This window comes from Callospermophilus lateralis, unplaced genomic scaffold (genome assembly GCF_048772815.1).
Source record: "Callospermophilus lateralis isolate mCalLat2 unplaced genomic scaffold, mCalLat2.hap1 Scaffold_160, whole genome shotgun sequence".
Classification (NCBI taxonomy): Eukaryota; Metazoa; Chordata; class Mammalia; order Rodentia; family Sciuridae; genus Callospermophilus; species Callospermophilus lateralis.
The window spans coordinates 1872991-1879606 of record NW_027512699.1 but is presented as its reverse complement, the minus strand read 5'-3'; the positions used below and the strand labels follow the sequence as shown (position 1 = coordinate 1879606).

The 6616-nt window shown below is 45.3% G+C and overlaps 1 pseudogene; it reads left to right on the top strand.

Moving 5' to 3' along the window:
• Window positions 1-363: 363 nt before the first annotated feature.
• On the top strand, window positions 364-4968 carry LOC143640274 (palmitoyltransferase ZDHHC19-like; annotated as a pseudogene).
• Window positions 4969-6616: the final 1648 nt, after the last annotated feature.

Here is a 6616-nt window from a genome sequence, read left to right as displayed (position 1 = left end):
GTCCATTACTCCCTTGAGAGGGCATCTTGCAGAGTGACTGAGTTACCTCCCCCTGGGCCCACCTCTTTCAGGTTCTCCCACCTCATCACTGAGGACCAACCCTCCAGCCTTTGAACCTTTGGGACAAACCACATCACATCATCACAAGCTCCAACAAAGCTACCATCATAAGAGCAGGATGTCCAATTCTACAACATGTGCATATGTGGGGGTGGGGGAAGGTTGATCTCAGAAGTCACTGGAAGCAGCCAGAGCCCCCATTCCAGAACCTCTGTGATGTCACTTCTGTTGTCATGGCAGTCTGGGTGCCAACCCAGAAGAGTTCGTTGGTGGCTTCAGTCTGTGGGACTTGGTGGTCTAGCCATGGCGTCTTCACAGAGTATCACGCCCCTAAATGAACCTCCAATCGAATCCTCATGGCTGAAACCAAGCCTGTTTCCAGCTTTTAATGCAATGCTTCTTATTACAATAAGTGGCATCTTCTTCACCTTTCCGTGAGTCTTCCATGCAAGTTGTCAGTGTCTTAGACACAGAAAAGAAAATAGACAAGGACAGTACCGAGGCAGGGAGGGAAGTGGAGAGAGAGGGTCAGCAGTGGAAGGAGGATATAGATTTAGAGGGAACCCAATGTGAAAGCACAGAGGTCTAGAGTGCCTGACGCATTTAGGGAACTATGAGAGACTGGTAATGCTGGTGACATTTTGTGGAGTCTCCATGGTCTGTCTCTAACCTGGATATTTAGATCTGTCCTTAAGGCGAGTGAGTCCTACCTCAGGTGAACTAGGCCTTGTGGGGAGCTCTGGGTTTCCCCAGACTAGGACTGAGTGTCGCTCTGGTTTCAGGTGCCGGTGGTTGGCTCAGAATGGGCAGTGGGAATTTGCGTGGTTTCGGGCCTATTCTTTATAGTGTCCTTCTGCAGCCTCATTTTCCTCAACGGGTCAGACCCAGGCATTTTACACAAAGGTAAGGGCTAAGACCCCTGGAGAAGGAGGTGGTATCCCAAGGGCTGATGCCTATAGGGGTGATTTCAAACATGCTAACCCTTCTCAACCCCACCCCCCGCCCCCGTGGCCTCAGGAGTCCTTCCCTCCATGTCATCATTACTTGGGTCCTGGCACTTCATTTCCCAAGCCACTGAAGTGCGAAAAAACAGAATCCTGGAGGTGTTTCAGTTGCTTTAGAAGGAAGGACTGGGCAGGCAGGCAAGAGAGGCCAGCAGGCTCTTCCAAGCCATGCAGTTCACTCCTCCTCCTTCCATTTTACACATGACTTCAAGCACTGATCACTATTTCAAAAGGGGAGAGCTCTGTATAGAGCTCCTGTGGCTGCACAGCCCTTTCTCTCTGACTGCCACCCATCTGAGTGGTCAGCTTGCTCAACAGGGACCAGGATTCCCCTGCCCTCCTCCTACCCACCCTTCTTGTTGCCCAATGATGCTATGGGGCGGCCCCAAGTAGTAGAGTGGTGGAAGGGCCTCCTGCCACTGCCCAAATCTCTTCCCCTGCCAGGCTCCTTAGAAGAGGACCCCAACATTCAATACATAGCACGAGTGAACAACACGGCCTTTCGCCTGCAGTAGTGCTTGAAGTGTTCTTTCCATCGTCCACCCCGAACCCACCACTGTCCCTTCTGTAATATCTGTGTGGAGGTAAGTACTCCTCATTACTGTCCACTCACCAACCCATCCCAGGGCACCTGGCCAGGACCAGGAACCTCACATCATATGTGGTGCAGGGGTCGTATGAGATCATCTTCCCACACTGCTACAAGTGGCTCTCAGCCACTCTTGGTCACTTATATATGTTATTGCCTCCAGTTCTGCACTTGTCCTGAGACGCTGGCCTTGCTTGCACAGGTGCTGACATGCAAAGGGCACCATCTGTGCTGAGCCTGGTGGAGTCAAGGGGAGGAAAGGCAGTGACTGTCCCACTAGCTTGCTGATACTAGATACCCATAACTTTAGGCCGGCTGCTGCCCTGTTCTGGGTAACGTTGCCTGTCCACCTCTGAGTGTCCAATTGAGGGTTTCCTGGGTTCTGAGTGCTCTTCTCTCATGTGCACACCTTGCACGGGTTTCCAAGTACAGAAGGCTGGCTGGGCAAGAAATTCTTCTCATCCTTACCCAGTATCTGAAAAAATACAGCTTCAGAGCTTTTCTGTATTCTCTCAAAGTGACACCAGGCAGGTCTTGTCTCTAAAGACCTCACTCATGACAAATGACCTGATGAGCCATGGCGTCCTAACTGTGCTCTATCCATGGACGTGCTGGTTTCACCCTGGAGATGGGAGCTTACGTGCAGGGCCAAGAGCAGGAGGTCTAGGGGCTGGGTTGAGGGGGGGCCTCAAGATTTGGGGGTATTGGTCTAAGCCAAATAGACCCTCAAGGTCTGCCTTCTCTCCCCTAGGACTTTGACCACCACTGCCTGTGGGTAAACAATTGTGTAGGTCAAAGAAATTTCCGCATATTCGTGCTGCTGCTGGTGTCCCTGTGCCTTTATCTGGTTGTTCTTCTGGCTACCAGTGTGCTTTTTCTCATTCGTACAAGACACATGCCCTTGTCGCTGGACTCAGCCATGGCGTATCCAACCAGTCCCAAGGGCCCACACTGGGAAGAGAATGGGTTGTGGGGAGGGACGGACAGCCAAGGGGCAGGACAGCCAAGAGGCGGGGTTAACTGAGGGAGGGCTGATGTTGTGGGCAGGGCTAAAGGGAGAAGCTACTTGGGAGGACCTATGAAGGACAGATTGAAGGCGAGTGGGGTCAGGGAGATGGGCGTGGTAGGATGGAGTATGGAGTTAAGAATCTAGGGAGGCCAAGAAGTGGGGTAATGAAGGTTGAAAAGGGTCAAGTGGGAGGACAGCATGGTGGGGTGAGGTTTCTCTTGGGTGTGCTGGATTAATTGTCCAGTCCAGGGAGAAAAAAGTGGGTGGGTGGGGCCAGCCAGGGCAGGGCTAATGAGGGCGTGTCGGTCATTGGGCGGGGCCAGGAGAGAACAGTTTGTCTGTTCTTCTTAGCTTGTGTATGTACAGCATCGCAGTAGCTGTACCCGTCTTGGTACTCCTGCTGCCTGTCATTCTGATCCTGATGATACAGGCTGTGTCAGTGAGCAAGGTAAGCGAGTACTGCAATACCAGACGGTGCGGAGGCATCTTGCATCTTTGGGAATCCAGCACTTTGGGCTGATCTTCACTGCCCTTGGTCCTGATGGTGCCTCATGAGTCCTTCCAGACCCACCCCTTTAGTTTGGCTAGCTGTTTTTCAATTCCTCTTCTTGTAGTGTTTTGCTCAAGATGCCATGCAGTGGTGGTTTTCTGTCTGCGAATTCTTTTTTCTTCTATTTATCATGAAATATTTTAATTTCATTATCAAATCTGAAGCTTAATTTTGCTGGATACAGTAGTCTTGGTTAGAATCCATTATTTTTTATTGTTGGAAATACGTTGTTCCAGGATCTTCTTGCTTTCAACATCTGTGATGAAAAATCAGCCATTAACCTAATTGGTTTACCCCTGAATGTAATCTGCCCCCTTTCTCTCATAGCTTTTAATATTCTCTCCTTGTTCTCTATGTTGGATATCTTTACAATTATGTGTCTTGGAGTTGGTCTATTATGGTTTTCAATGTCCGGGGTCCTGCAGGCTTCCAGGATTTTCAATCCATTTCACCTTTAATATCTGGGAATTTTTCTTGGATTATTTCATTCAATAAATTGTTCACTCCATTCGTTTGATGCTCTATGCCTTCTTCTATTCCAATGACTCTCAGGTTTGGTTTTTTTATGACATCCCATATATCTTGGATAGATTGCTCATGTCTTTTAAGCATCCTTTCTCTGTTGACTATATTCTTTTCAAGTTGATAAACTTTGTCTTCATTATTTGATGTTCTGGCTTCTACTTGATCTAGTCTATTTGTAATATTCTCGTTTGAGTTTTTAATTTGGTTTTTGGTTTCCTGCATTTTTAGGATTACTGTTTTTTTTTTTTTTCTAAATCTCTATTTCGTGATAGAGTGCGTTCTTTGACATTTGAATTTACTTAATTAATTCGTTTTCAAAATATACGTTCATTGTTTGAACTTGCATTCTAAAGTCTTCTCTAAGATTACATTACATCTGAATTAGGTATGCCTTGACTTCTTTCTCCATCCATTTTTCTGGTGCCTTTAGGTTCTCCTTTGTATTTAAGTTGTCCTGCATTTTTTGTGTTCCTTTTTCCACTCGTTTTTTCATGGTGCTCAAGTTACTTTCCAACTCTGTTTGACTGCTGTTTTCTGTTTTCTCCTTTAAATTTTTTTTGGTTTTTATTCTTCCACTATCTCTCCTTTGTGTTAGGAGACAATGTTTCAATATTTGGGATTTAATTGTGATTTAATGTAAATTCATTGGTTTCATTACAGGCCTTAAGATTTTGATGGCATATAGAGAACTGAGGTTTGGACTTAGGAATTTATGTTAAGGTCCGGTGATTTGATTGTTTGGAAGTTAGGATACGTTAGCTTCTTTGGGGGGTAACTCAAATGCAGCCGGATATTAACAAGAAAATAGACAGGTGTACTTGAGGGTAGTAAAGGGTTTAGGTGGACTATAGACCTATTCGTAGTATTCATCTATTTGGATTTAGTAAGTTATAGGTAGTCTGGTTGTTCATGCTGTTTTATTGTTGCAATCTGTCGGAACCTGGCTATGGTGATGTCAGCATTCCAAGATGTTGGCCCCTGGCTTCCTTGGTGAACTTTCCGTTGTGAGGGATAGAACTGGACCGCTTCCTTAACCCATCTCAAACCCCGAACTCAGCACAGATCTCAGTGAGGGCACAGCCAGCAGGACTCCACAGAAGCCGTAGGGCCATTTTCCTCTGCTTGCTGGTAGCTTCTCGGCGGCACCCCACCGTCTGTAGATGCAGGGCGGGCTGCAGGGCAGGCGGTGGATCAGTCAGCCTGGATCTCAGGTCGCACAGTTGGCTTGTGATCGAAACTCAGTAACCGGTCCTCGGTGATGGAAATCCTTCCCCTAGGTTTCGGTGCACCACAATTTTGCTGGGAATTCCTAACAAGATAGCTTTTTGTCGTTCTAACTCTGTATTCATCTGTGCAGTGATGCGGTACACTGGGTGTGATACACTCTATTCGCAGCCATCTCTCATTCTTGTTCTTATCTTTGGTGTATATTTTCACTGATGTCCATATCAAGAAATGCCCTGAACTATTCATAAGCCTTAAATCAGTATACTAATCATTATTCTGCATGCTATTAGTTCACCCAAATGACATGGTGGAGTTAATTCCTGGAGAAAGCATGAGTTGAGGGACCCCATCAAAAACCATGGTAAGATTGCTTATCTTCCTCTGAAATCCAGTGTTGCTCTTTAGTTTCTCTTTCTTTTGTAATATGATATGGTTTCCTGGAGATGACATACAAAATTTCCTGAGTTTGCAGATTTTCATTGGGGTGTCTTTTGCCAAATGAGACCTCACTGAAGGCAACATTAACAAGAAAAAGTATAAACTATACACTGTATGATAACAAGCTTTGTGCCTGGCTATGGTTTTCCCTCCTGGCCATCGAATTCCTTAATTATCACCTAATATAGACCTGTGACACAAATCCCCTAGAAAAGCTTGTGTCATTTGTTGAGAGTACATTTGTAATCTGTTTCCTTGATTTGCCCACATTCTCATTGGATATTCGAATGTCACCAAGTAAACAAAAGACTTGTGCACACAGGTCAGAGCATGGCTTGATGTTCATAGTGACTCCTTTTCTGTATTCACAGGATGATTCAAAAGGATCTATAATTGGTATGTATCGTGGGCTCACTCTCTTCCTGTTGAAAATGTAGGTGATGCCCAGGGTCAGAGAGTCTTCCTTCCTTTTGAGTGCAGAGTCTCAGTGATTCCACTACCTTTTTGAGAATGAGAAGTGAGGGGTTTGTGGTCTAAAATGATTTAAAAATATCTATGGCCATTCTGCATATTTCCTTGAAGCACCTGTGTGAGTTAAGCAACGTGGTTAGGTCAATGAGAGTTTCATACATGTGTCTCGGTGTGCATTCATGCAACATGATTCTGAGTGTGACTTTGTGTTCGTTTTTGCACATTTGTTTGTTTCTCTAGGTATATACATGCCAAGATGCCAATGTCCACATGTTTAAATAAAAAAAGCCATCTCCATTAGATCATGATTTTGTATATGTGTAAATAGATCAAACTGTAAACTTTCCATGTGTGCAGTTCATTCCACACCAGTACCTCAATTAACATGCAAAACATATCCCATCAAAACCCAGAATTTTTTCACGACACTCTATAAAGAAAAAGCTCCACTTCATTCCTGTCACTGCACCAGTAGCAAATTCATTTAATAGTAAACCTCACCTGTCAGTAGGTCCTATATTTAATCAGTGCATGTAATTATTCACAACACTTCACTCATGAAAAATTTTCACATTCATATACATTTTTTTGTGAGAGGTGTCAGAATTCATCTTCCAATCCCCATTCTAGGCACAAGTGTATGGACAGGGCCAATCCTTAACAGTGACCCTCAGGTTCACCAATGCACTATGCTCACTTATGGTGGGCATCTGAGTCAGAGGAGATGCACAGGCCAGATATTA